At 39.2% G+C, this 14,484-nt stretch overlaps 2 protein-coding genes across 2 annotated transcripts in view; one reads left to right on the forward strand and one right to left on the reverse strand.

The window, feature by feature from the left end:
* The window catches only part of LOC145442513 (GATOR2 complex protein WDR59-like), a 458,341-nt gene that overhangs the window by 245,198 nt on the left and 198,659 nt on the right, over positions 1 to 14,484 (reverse strand). The window lies entirely within an intron of this gene.
* Positions 1 to 14,484, forward strand: part of LOC145442556 (prostaglandin reductase-3-like) — a 95,267-nt gene that overhangs the window by 39,834 nt on the left and 40,949 nt on the right. The window lies entirely within an intron of this gene.

Here is a 14,484-nt window from a genome sequence, read left to right on the forward strand (position 1 = left end):
AGTAGTATCGATGATGATGGATTAACCAACTTTATCTCGGTTCATCATCACCATCATCATTGGTTTATTACAGTCCATCCTCAAGATTACCGGACCACGACTGACCTATCGATCTCGCTTCCCATGACATGCCGCCCTATTCTTGTCGCTTTCTTTTTCTATACTATCTTCTTTACTTTCATTCAGTGTGCATGCCTCCTCTTTACATCGCCTAGGCCAAGGTGGGTGTCAGATTCCATAGACTACTCCTTGTCGCTTCAACATCTTCCTGTCTTTTCATTGTACCGCATTTTTTGTGGTGTATTGAACTGATAAAATTGCTAATAAACCAATGATGATGATGATTAGCAATTTTCATCAGTTCAATACACCACAGAATGTGATACCATGAAAAGATATAGGAAGGTGTCGAAGCGACTTGGAGTATTGCAGGAGTATATGGTAACTGACAACCTCCAAACTTACATGAACCTACTAACCACAAGCAGATCTGATTCGATCTGGCTTTCATTCGATCAGAGACAACCGCTGTCAGAGTGTTGCAATTTATACCGCTGATACAGCTGTGATACACCTGCTTGCGGGACCATATGATAATATCCAACATTGTGTTTTCCACGCCATATTAGGAAACGAATAAGACTACCGATTGCAATGATCACGAGTCTATATAAGCGCATGTTTAGTTGACTCGAGATGAGATTCATTTGCTAAACCTACTTGTAACAACGTCTGAAATATATTCGTATGTCTTGCGTATATCGGCGTCTTAAGAAGATCTCACCAGGATACAGTACAGGATTCCAGGTTAAGTAGTCAGCCAGCTAAACCTATAATACTTTTGTTAGCTATACTTCTACTCACCAGGAACATTACCATTGTATTACTGCAGTAGTCTATGGAATCAGACACCCACCTTGGCCTAGGCGATGTAAAGAGGAGGCATGCACACTGCACACTGAATGAAAAGTAAAGAAGATTGTATAGGAAAAAAGCAAGCAACAAGAAATGGGGTGGCATGTCATGGAAGGCGAGATCGATAGGTCAGTCGATGGCCTTGCGGTGCCTTTACAAAAGGCTAGCGAACGACGGATGGGTCGACAACGAGCACAAGGAAGTGAATATAATGGAAAGAACGAGTAAAGCGTCAAAGAGTAAGACAGCCGAAATATCAATATCAAGCACTGTAAGATGGGGCATAAGAGGCCGAGGTGGATGCTAGACGCGACTCCTTTCATCTGTTCACTACATCGCGATGTTGGGAATCCCAGCATGGGATGACTCGAGACATGACTTCACTCGAGTTAAACTCGAGTCAACTTTTTGTGTGACTTGACTTGACTCGAGTCTCTTTACAAAAATGACTTGACTTGACTCGGGGCTCCAAAAATGTGGATTGACTCGTGACTCGGAGCAGAATTTATTACGAGTCAATTTCAAGTCATCAAGTAAACAATGTCGATTAAATCACTGGATCTTGTGTATGTTCCGATTGTTCACGCTACCCCAGTGCAAATAGTTGAGTGACTTTGCCCCAGTGCCATGTGAGAGCAGCCAGTCATTTATACTAAAAACACTGATTATACGTTTCACCAATCCTCCATTGTTACATCACGAATAAACTGACTGCAAACGAAATTAGATAGGAAACGAATTGAAACTTGGTGTAATGTGAATAACTATCGATTATTTGCAGGGTTGTAACCAAGTCACATGGTTCCGAGTCACGAGTCAATCATACTTTTGTGGTTTTGACTCGAGTCGAGTCGAGTCATTTTCAATTCATCACAGACTCGAGTCCGAGTCCAAGTCACCGTTTAAAGGGTCAAGTCCGAGTCATGGTGTTATGACTCGAGTCGAGTCCAAGTCACAGTATTGAAGTCATGTTCAACTCATGTTTTCAATCCTGCTTGGGTGATATCGAATTCCCTGTTTGCGAAACATGCTCATTTTGTCCCTATCAGAGTCTTGGCACGTGTTTATTTAGGCAGATAACGGACAGGTCCTGGCCTCATTTACCGATGCTAAAGATAACTTTACTAATCTTAGAACTTAAAATCAAATATCTCTCTTGTCAGTCTGATACATCACCAATACAAGCATTCAGTTTTTATTATGAACACATCGACGATAGCTCACGAATAGCTGATAGAGAACCAACAAATTCACGTCAAGATACTAGTTGATGATAGAGAATCAATAGATGCATGTTTATGTAGAGGTATTTACAACAGGCCAGCATGCTGTAAAAGCGTGCATGCAACTATGTGCATTGTGCAGTGACAACAGAACAGATACCTTTTGATTATACTAAAGGTTTTCCCAATTGCATTACCGACTACATCGCAGTTACAGCATTGGAGAAATAATTGTACAATGGGGCTGTTCAAAAACATTTTTTCAAATTTTTTGGCTACTTGCTAAAATTGCTAGATTGCCTAAAAATCGAATTTGGCTCAATTCCAACCAGTAGAAAGCAATGCTATGAAAGAAAATTTTAGACTAATTACAAATAGAGATTTTCGAATTTTACCGGCTATCTCATGATATTGTTACATTGTGTAAAAATATGATTCATAGCAAATTTGACTCAATTCCAATTAGAAAAAGTGAAGTTATTAGAGTAGAATGTTTTGGATATGAAAAAATAGTCGGCTTACTACTATGTAATTATATTATATGAAAGAATTTCTCACTAAAATACTCCATTTATTTTCAAATCCAGAATATTCTCCTCTCAGATCATTGATTCCACTTTTTTCAAATTAAGCCAGATTCAGTGTTCCTTTTATGCAACATAACAATTTTATCATGTAACCACCCAGTAAAATAAAAAAGAAGTTATTTCAGAACAGCCATATTGTACAAACATCACACAACATTAGCCATTCATTATTACTCACGTGCACATACCTAACAAAACGTCAAATGGACGAAGGGCATTGTGTGTTTTCACAGACAGCAGATCAAATCAATGAGTTACACTGAGTTACTAATGTGGAAAGGAGATCCTCAAATATGTTAAAGCGGCATGGCCGTAGAATGAATCCACATCTACTGAATACACGTTCCACTAGTGCACTAGATGCAGGAATTGACAAGCATTTTTGAACCACACTGAAGAGCATTGAATACTCATTCTTTCTAGTCGCCCAAAAATGCAAAGAATCATCGCCTTCAAATCTACACATGAGCTTATCAGTCTCTTCACCATCTGAGTCATTTCATTGGCTCTAATTGAACTTTGATTCAATTGTTTGCTTGTATAATTGAAAAGTCTTGAGTACTTTAATTGCGGAGGATCTATTACCTCTTCATCACTGGACGATTTTGTACAATGCATTGCTACTATGTATCATTTTCTGTTGTTTTTACGGCGGCATATCTGATATATCAGACAAGTGCAACGAAAGCAGTGGTGACAAATAGCGATGTCGACAGAATTCGTCGGATGCGTTGATCTAGCCATTATGATTCGCAAATTTCTTCATCTTCAAGTCATATAAAATAAGCCGAGTCAATGACTTGGGTCGAGTCATGCGTAATGACTCGAGTACAAGTCGAGTCAATCCAAATATTGACTCGAGTCGAGTCGAGTCATTTTCCCATTTCAAGAAAACGACTCGAGTCAAGTCGAGTCATAAAAAAATCGTGACTCGAGTCTGACTCGAGTCATTACAACCCTGATTATTTGATAACAGTATGGACATCAAAGATAAATATATAGATAGTAATGGTTTAACAAAATTATATTCGCAAGGAACAGCAATATTTGTAAATAAGAGGCTGACAAATCGATATAACATTGAACACAAAATATTAATGCAGAGTAGAATACAAAGTATAACACTTAGTAGTCAGGATGAATGCATGGAGATATGGAACCTGTATGGGCCTCCCAAAGTAGGAAAAACTCAAACAGACTTCTATAAACTTGCTTGTAAAAAACTGAAGGGAGGATCGACCCAAAAAATAATATGTGGAGACTTCAACATGATTAGAGACAAAAAGGATGCTAAATATAATGATAATTATAAATTAACAGCAGCAGGGAAAATTTGGAATGAAGCCTGTAAAATTAACCGTCTGACTGATATATTTAGATCAAGAAATCCCTTCAAAAGCTTGTTTACTATGATAAAACACAACCAACAAAGACGCATCGACAGAATATACTGTACTAAAGATCTGCATCAAAGCATCATAGACTTTAGATACCAATTCAATACTCTGTCAGACCACAGTTATATGGGTGTTTTGAAAATAGGGAAACAAAACATGAAAAAATGGGGCAAGGGGAGTTGGAAAAATAATGTGCAACTCTATGAAGATCAAATCGCCCTAACAGATATTGAGGAGGTTTACAACATACATGTCGAAGAAAAAGGTCACTTTGACGATATATCAACGTGGTGGAATTTAATGAAAATGGAATTCAAGGAGATCCTTATAAAAAGAGGCAAGAAAATTGATAGTAAAGAGAAAAACAAAAAACGGGCGATAGAAGATGCGATCCTATCCGCTCAGAGCAACAATAAAGATGAACACATTTTGAGGGAAGAACTGAAAGAATTAGAATTAAGACACTATAAGAAGAAAGCAATCCAAGCTAGATTTAAAGACATAGAGCAGTGCGAAAAACCGACAAAGGAATTCTTCAAAAGATTTAGATTAGTGACACAAAAACAGAACATTGACGTTTTAAAAAACGACAGAGGGGAATTGATAAGCTCTGAAGTTGATATAACTACAGAAGTAACAAAGTTTTATGGAAAATTGTGGGGCTCCGAACCACAAATAAATCCGTTGATACAGAAACGTTTTATCGACGAATTAAAAGATATAAAAGTTTCTGAGGAACAGAGAATCTTTTTAAACGAGCCGATTGAGGAGGAAGAAATTGAAGATGCGATAAGAACCATGGAGAATGGCAAATCACCAGGATCCGACGGCCTATCCGCAGAATTTTACAAAACATTCTGGTGGATGATAAAATCGGAACTGAAAGAAGTAATCAACAACGCTTTTCTGTTTGGTTCAACATGCGACTCTTGGAATAAGGGCCTCGTCAAATTAATCTTTAAGAAAGGTGATGCAAACGAGCTTAAAAACTATAGGCCCATAACGCTGTTGAACACAGATTATAAAATCCTTTCTAAAATAGTTAACAAAAGACTCACGGATGTGTTACCGAGTATAATTATGAGTACTCAGAAGTGCAACGTAAAAGACGGAAATATTTTCGATGCTGCATTGAACATCAAATGCAGTGTTGATTACGCGAAAGATAAAGGCTTACCTCTAATTGTGATGTGCCTTGACCAGGAGAAGGCCTTTGACATCGTCAATCACGGTTTTATGATGGAGTTGGTGAAGCGCCTGAACCTGGGTAATAACATTTGTGGCTATATAAACAAAACGTATGAATCGGCAACGAGTAGCGTTGTCATCAACGGAAAGATATCAGAAGAGATTAAAATAAAACGAGGTATTAGGCAGGGCTGTCCAATGAGCATGGCTCTCTATGCCATTGTGGCGGACCCACTGGCTAGATGTATTCTTAAGGACAGTGGGATCAATGGCATAAAAATGGGTAATCAGTCGGTGAAAATCCAACAATATGCCGACGATCTCACTGCACTAGTAACAAATACTGAGTCAATTAAAAAAGTCAAATTTTCTCCAAAACAGGACGTTTCAAGTGCGGGTAGGCGCGAGTCTATCCGAAAGGTATATATTAGAGAATGGCATACCGCAGGGGAGTGTAATTAGTCCAATTTTGTTTTCAATAATGATTAATGACTTACCCTCAACATTGCTTTGTCAATTTGGTTTATATGCAGACGACTGTGTTATCTGGGAGACGTCGCTAAAGATACAGGATCTCAAGAACCGAATACAGGATGACCTCAACAAGATTCAAAGATGGTGCGAAAAATGGGGATTTATCATATCTGTCGAAAAAACAGAGGCCGTCTTATTCACAAAGAAAAGAAAATACACAATGCCCGAGATCTATGTGGGGGAAAATTCAATACGGTTTGTGAACTCTTTCAAATACCTCGGTATCTATTTTGACAGTAAACTGACTTATCAACGTCATATCACCTATGTCGCTGACAAATGTATGAAGAGAATTAACTTTATGCGAATGCTTTGTGGCACATCATGGGGCGCATGTAAAGAAACCTTGTTAGTTATATATAAAACTCTTATTAGATCTGTCTTAGAATATGGTATGGAAGCGTACTTTTTCGCCCCCAAGACGCATTTAACAAAAATCGAGACATTACGTAACCAGGCACTCAGAATATGCACTGGGGCTATGAAAAGCACGCCGATATGCGGCCTAGAGGCCGAATGCAATGACATGCCTTTGAAAAATAGACATGCGTTGAAATGCTCAAAGTATCGCTACCATCTAAAAACGCAACAGGACAATCTGGCCAATGATATACTCGAAAGCTCGTGGGAAGAAACATACAGTCTGCTAAATAGACGGTTCGTCACCTTTAATATCCTATCTAGGGTTGCTGATATTGACCAACTACGGATTTGTGGAAGCGAAATCTCGACGACTCCTCCATGGACAATTTTAACAGCAAATGTGGACCTTTCTTTGTGCCACTCAATACGCAAGATAAATCCCCCCGATGTCAGAAAATCAGTATCATTAGATCATATACTCTCTACATATCATGGCTACACTCAGATTTTCACAGATGGATCCAAGACTGAGACAGGGTGTGGATACGCTTATCATATTCCAAATATTACTACGTCTGCAAATTCATTGCCGCCCTATTTTTCAGTATTCTCAGCCGAACTAATCGCTATTTCAGATTCCCTATCTTGGGTGCTGAATAATATCCACAGTAGAGTGGCAATACTCAGTGATTGCTTGAGCGCATTAACGTGTATAGCAAATTTCAATTTCGCAACTCCTCTCCTCATTACCGAGATAGTCGAGAAGATACACCAATTGAAACAACGCGAGGTCACAGTATCACTTGTGTGGATTCCAGCACACTGTGGTATTCAGCACAATGAAATCGCCGACCAATTTGCAAGAAGCGCTACAGCATCAGAAACACCGCCCCGTCAACAATAGGCCTTTTGCAGGACTTCGATCACGTGACTAGATACGCATAGCAACAACAAATTGGTTAGCAAGCTACTTTCTCGCGCACCTGCTTCAGTGCTAAATATCGCATAGTGTACTGTTGATTTCTGGTTGTAAACGTTTCGGAAATTTGTTGTAGAAGTCATCAGAGATTAACCTATGCTAGATGTCAATCCTGTACAAAGCACATAGAATGATATCGTCAGAATTACGCAGAAATCCGTCGTTAACGTAGCCGTATTTCGGATACAGTATATTATCGTTTTCGGGCTGTAAACGTTCGCAAGTGTCATGGAGATGCGCAAGGATTCAAATATGTTGGATGTCTTTGATTCATGAACTATGGAAACTCCTTGCGTCAAAATGATCAACATTGTAGCCGTTATTTGGTAGTCAACTATGATTTTATGACACAAAATTCGACATTGCAGGACATTGACTGCGTGATATTTATTGCATCATTAAGTTAGGTGTGGATAGTATACTATAGTTGTATTGTAGCGGTAGTTGGTAATCATTGCAGCATTTGATGATTGATATCGATTGCAATATATATAGGATACTGCTATTTTTAAGCCTAAGAGACAATGACTGCCAGTGCCAGTACGTTGATGTGTTATGAATTCATGCAATGTGCTACATACCATATATATATTAAATATCCTAAGCTATTGTATGACTTCTCAGTTAAACAATTCAAAATATTTAGACCTCTACACCTATATTACAAGTTATTGATCATTCTGTCATGCTGCCAAGTGCCACTACCCGAAGGAAAATGATCATCAGCTCCAATTGAGGGTGAAACAAACTGTCCCGGGGCCTGGATTACTTGATTGATTGCCTGGATTGGATTACTTCACTCTATGGCACAGTGCAAATATCTTGAGTTTCAAGACATATGGCTATACCACATGCATACGGATTAATGATCTGATGGATTATCCCAAGAGAGCCGAACATAGGCAACTAAGAAATTGATGATGCCCTCGTCAAGAATTCAGCCTGGAGCCAATTATTATCACCACATAAAATTTGGTCATGCGGTGGAAGGCAGCGTGGATTCATGCCAACAGAAAATGTCAGCAAATGATCTGACCACTGACTAACTGTCCTGAACTTCTTTCCCGATGTTGATGTCTGCTTTGAAAATGATATTTCATTTGTGTACAGCAAGACAAGTGCTCTTCCGTGGATGCTATGAATATGTCTAGACAATTAAGTGGCTATGGAGGTAGAAGAAAATACATAGGCATAACAGTCTCGGCAGTTATTGAACTTGATAAGGTTAACATCCATTTTTCTTCAACTATTTCTTATGCTCTGGGTATCGAATGCACAAAAATTAATAAATCGATCTTCTTTGCAAGTTTATTTGTAAATTCAATGAATCAAAGAATATCATAAGTTCGGAATATTACGGAGTCAATGCGAAAGAAACAATGTTAGTCGTCTTTAGAGGATGTTTCTGAGTTGGTTGAGCCAATACACAGAGGGGGTCAGCAACGAAGTACTATTTTATCTGAGTACTAGCGTCATTATGAGTTTATGCTACTTCCACTTCTACTTGACACTTTTTAGGTAGTACTTTTTTGTCAGGTTTGGGATTTTGTCAACTAGAATGTAGCTTTGGCGCATGATTGCATCCCCTTCAAGCGTGAGGTTGAACTGGGCAAAATAGCCCCAGTACCACGGTAACTAAATTAATTTTTGAAAATTGCACTTATTTGTGGTGTCATCACCCTTTTGCGTTGATCGAGAAGATGCAACATGCAATGTTTACAGTTGTCACATGGCATCAATTTCTAAAACTAAGTGACCCTCAACCAAATCTACTTCATGTAACGAATTTCTTGACCGCTTTTCAGAAATTCATTTCTACTTCCACTTGAAGTACTTTGGACATGTCCTGGAAGTAATTAGTGCTACTTGTACTGGAGTATAAATTAAGGCATTACTTCTACTCGGTTCCCAACAATGACCACGTTGACCACGTCTGGGTATAGGATGACCGATCTTGTCACTGCGTTTGAGCTGCTCTTAGAGTTATATGATAGTTACTTCCCTTAGTTCGCTAAATATCGCACATATGTCACATCAACTATTTATCAAAATCGAGTGTGATTTGCCAAATCTACTTCAATCGCAGTTGCGAAGTAGTGGTAATAAAATTGGCATTGTATAAGGCAACAATAAAGTGCACTGATTTGCTTAGTCTTGACGGCAGGTTCTCCCAAAAGATACTTCCGATGTGTTCAGCGACATTTGTTTTATAGCAGGCCGCCCGCAGTCCCGCACCCAAACCAGCAGACAGTATATCCTGATCCTTGCGGGTCCCGGCTGCTTCAGCCATATCTTCCATCCAAAATCAGGCTCCACAACAGACAAATAGTACTGCTTGAACTAACAAATACTCTTACCAGAATATAAGCCAATCGCTTTATTTCAAATGCATAAATTTAAGTACATATGATCAGAGTTGAGTACAGTAATACGACTAGGTTACCGATGGATTTCTGCGTAATTCTGACGATATCATTCTAAATGCTTTGTACAGGATTGACATCTAGCATAGGTGAATCTCTGATGACTTCTACAACAAATTTCCGAAACGTTTACAACCAGAAATCAACAGTACACTATATGCGATATTTAGCACTGAAGCAGGTGCGCGAGAATGTAGCTTGCTAACCAATTTGTTGTTGCTATGCGTATCTAGTCACGTGATCGAAGTCCTGCAAAAGGCCTATTGGACTTCGTCTCCGTAGGGGATGCGTACTCGCTCCTTTGGAACTCGTGCAGAAACAACTGGGATCAACTGTACAGGACAAGCGACACCGGAAGTCAGTACAAGCTCATCAAAGACACGATTTACAAGAGGTTACCAAGTTTAGCATCGAGAAAAGAGCAAATCATTCTGTTTCGGTTGAGATCAGGCCATTGTCGGCTCAACTACCACCTGCATAAGATTGGATGCAACGACTCTCCTCTATGTGAACAATGTTCGTTGCCCGAAACCGTCGATCATTATCTAATGAACTGTTTGAAGTATGTACGGCAACGTGCGAATCTGAAACGCCATATTAATAATGACAGTCTTTTTAATACAGTAGACCTATTACCTAGTGAATGCATGTTGGATCATGTCATTCAATATGTCAAGGAAACAAGGCGTTTTATTTAAATGTTTATATCTCTGAATTCGTAGTGGTTATGTCTCCGAATTGGATGTGTGCCTACATATCACTCAAATATGCCTGTGTATGCCTCTGTCGACGATTTATTTTTTCATCATTCTAATATTTCTTGGATGATAAGTTTGTGCATTTCTCATATGCATGCTATGGTGTGACGCAAAAGGCTTTAATGTGAAAAGCGTCACTATCTTTTCATCGTTTTTACCAATAATAATAATAATAATTAAAAAAGTCTTCGAGAAATGCCGAGATTTTCAAGAAGCAACCGGACAAAAAATAAATAAAAACAAAACGCAGTTACTACCAGTAACACCGGTAGCGAGAAAGATGATCGAGAACTCCATATACAAAGAATTTGCTACAGATCAAATAAAGATATTGGGAAACTTAATAGGTAAGAATAATATAGTGGATATGTGGTGGAAAATAACTGAGAAAATTAAAAAAGTGCTAAATATGTGCAAGTGCAGAAGACTTACGTGGGTTGGAAAAATAACTATTATAAATAGTCTAGCCGCCTCCCTAATAATACACACTGCACGAATTTACCCGCCAAAAGAAGAGGTAATGAAGAAAATGGAGAGAGCTTTCTTTGAATTTCTCTATTTTCCTGAGAAAATAGAGACGATTGCAAGAAAAACATTGATAAAAAGAAAGAAAGAAGGTGGGGTAGCCATACCTTACCCTAGAACGAGAGCACTAGCATGCAAATTATTACTTCTAAAAGAACTAGCAAAGATGGACAAACCTTCGGAATTTTGGCATAGACACGCGATGTATCAGTTCGGATCGAAAATCAAGGACATTAATCCGCAACTGTACACGAACGAAATTCCACACAAAAATAAACCGGACAAACATTGGCAGGACATCATTGCCGAAAACAAAAAATTGGGATGGAATAGACTAGAGTGGGCTGAAACGAGCTACAAGACACTGTATTTAAACCTGACCAAATTGCACGAAAAGAGCGATGATTATGGAAGAAAGAATAAAATATGGACACACGTCAACAAGATCAAAAGCCTTGACAAATCATTTCTAACAAATAAAAAGAGAGAGATAAACTACAGATTAGCGAACGACGGTTATATATTTGGAGTTAGAAAATTCAGAATGGGTTTGCTAAAAACAAAAGAAGGCAGACAGGAAATCTATCGGAAATTCTGTAATAGAATCGACACCATAGAGCACGTGTTTCTTCATTGCAAAGTGACAAGAGATATACTATCGATGGCCGAGAATGTTCTCGGAATACGACGAATCGAAAACGGAAAAATATTATACAACGAAGGAAACAAAGTCGACATGGTGACGACACTAATTTCAGTATATAAAAAGAAGATTCTGAAGAAAAGAAGGAGCTTGGACATTGACAACACACTGCTGAAACAAGAAAACAGTTGGAAGGAGAGTACGTTAAGAAAAATTTTGACAAAAACATACAGAAGATTGGAAAATATATACCAGAACCCAACGTACGAAAAGACAATCAGGAAATGGAAAGAAAACATTGAAAAGTTTATGGAAGAGAAAGACAAATAATAACAACAACAATACTTACCCTCCATACTATATCTATATATACTTGTTATAACTGGACCACGACCTGACCTATCGATCTCGCCTTCCGTGACATGTTTCGGCACCTCTTTTTATTGTATCGCAATTTTCGTTGTGTATTGAACTGATCAAAACTGCTAATAAACCGAACCGGGCGATTTTAAGGGTTCCAACCACATGGTATACGTCCACTATTGAGTGCAAATCGTCCATAGGCTCATACTACATGTTTATCGAAATTATTTACACAATTATGGCATAATTGTACAAATGTCTGAAAAAAAACGTCGTTTGTTTTAAATGCAGCTCCACTGCCCTTGCCGTACGTAGGGGCATTCGGTTTAAAATCGAAACCCCGTCCTTTTGCGATGCCGATTCTATATCCAATAGTATTTCAGTGGTTCTTAAGTCGTGTTCAATGGAGTGAGCGGTCTCAAAAGTTCGATCCTTGGAAATGCCAATTCTGTCTTCATTATTTATAAGCTCATTTGTAAGCAAATTAAGCAATTGGTATCACGCTGGCGTTTCGACCGAACAATACCAATGTGAAGCCCCGCGATTCTGAGCTGGTATTTGAAAGGCAACAGCTGATTTGCAAAATATTAAATATAATATATTATCGTTTTGTGTGGAAATCATATGTTAATGGCGTTGTTCATTTTAACACTCCGTTGATGCACGATTCCCAATTTAAGCGAATTTTTTCGCAGCACAACGATATCCCGGTTTTCGCGCAATCGTCACGTATCCAAGCGTCAATCCTCGCACGTTTACAGACGGGACATTGCCGAATTGCCAACCACCTGCTTCGAATTGAAAGTCACGAAGACGGGCTATGTCGTATTTGCCAGCGACAAGAAACTGTGGAACATTTCCTCATTCATTGCCTAAAATATTCATGCGAACGGGAGTACCTGGAAGGCGTAACTTGGGAACACGGCGTGCCTTTCTTCATAGATAACATACTAACCCATCCCGCCCCGATTTCCTCGGCAATAGCATTTGTTTTGTTGTCCGGAAGAGAGATTTAATGGAATAATGCATATAACTAATTAACCTGGTGCAAAGGCCATTGCTGCCGAGCACCAAAAATTACATACCAACAACAGTTCATTTTGCCACCCAGCAATCTATAGTAATAAACCAATAGTGATGATCTATTGGATGTGTAATAATAGTTAGATGTGTATTGTGGTAAATTTTTGTTTTTATGAATCAGCGAAAATTTTGGGTTCCATGAATGCTTGCAGATTGGCGTAAATGTTCCGTGGGATTATTATAATGTGAAGAACTACTGCTCTAGAGCATCACGCTATGTCTAAACGCCAGCGCCACATTCAGATAAGCTGTAAGCTCCCGCGCAATGTTTCCTCTAATTTGTCACGAGTCTGCGAAAACACACCGACTCACAGCGCGGTTCCTTGGCCAACAGTGCGTGACACCAGACCTGGGTGCAATGTTCCCTCTAAGCTGCGCGCGCACTGCTGACAAGTCTGCGCGCACTGTAAAATGTGTGACGCGCACAAAACATCCAAAGTGATTACTTTTTCAATCGTTACCCACTGTTGTTCAAGGTACCGCGCAGCGAGTTGGTGAGTACGCGCAGACTCGTGAAAATTAAAGGAGACATTGCCTACGTGTATCCAATTATCCATTCATGCCACATGACTCCAGATAGTCACGTTATGAGTGAGGAGCTGAACTGCGCTCTAAACATGAAGTGGTCTCACATTCAAACTCAGCTTAAGCCATTGACGCCTTCTTCAGAAAGCCACCGCATTCGAATTGCAGCTAAATGATTTTCAAAATATGCACCATATGTTTATTTACGAAATAATTTGGAGCTCGCCCTCAATTAGGGGTGATGCCGGGGGGGGGCAAAGATTTAGAAGGCACGCAATTATTTATCACCACGGTAACACTATTCATGTGTTTCTGGGGGCTGAGCGTCGGACAGGCCACTTGTAACTACTTTCTTATAGTTGCGAAGCATGTTGTTTTTTCGTGACCTTGGGAAAAGGCTGTCGCCACTCAAAATATCGCTCACACGTACAACTTATTAAAAGAGAAATTAGGTCTTTGGGAATGCGCACGATTCCCAATTTGCATTTATTCATGGGCGCATTATTTATTGCCTCTGCTCGCGGCATTGGTAGCCTACCGCGGGATTCCGATTGCAAGGACAGAGCCATCCAACGCGATCTTCGGCCAAGGTTCTAACGCCGGCGATCAATCTGCAAAACATATCTGGCTTGGTGTGTAATTTTGGTGCCGAACAGCTGATGCCTAATAGTTCCGCAACCACTGGCAGCATACACAAATACAGTTAGATTCATTTTTCTTACTAATATATATATACCAATGATATTTATATCATTCATATGTATGTATGTACTGACGATACTGTGTTGGTCATTTTCATTACTTCTTACTTATTTGTTATTGTTTTTGGGTAGGCTCATATTGCTCATGCTGACTGTTGATGTCACATGGAACGGTACAAGGGCTATGTTTGATCTTTAGGTCGATTGCGCCATTTATTTCTAGCAAAGAGATAATATAGATATTATTAGATAGAGATAATACTTGTTTCAGTGTCTT

Source organism: Botryllus schlosseri, chromosome 7, assembly GCF_051294905.1.
Source record: "Botryllus schlosseri isolate E-star chromosome 7, Bs_hap1, whole genome shotgun sequence".
In the NCBI taxonomy this organism is placed as follows: Eukaryota; Metazoa; Chordata; class Ascidiacea; order Stolidobranchia; family Styelidae; genus Botryllus; species Botryllus schlosseri.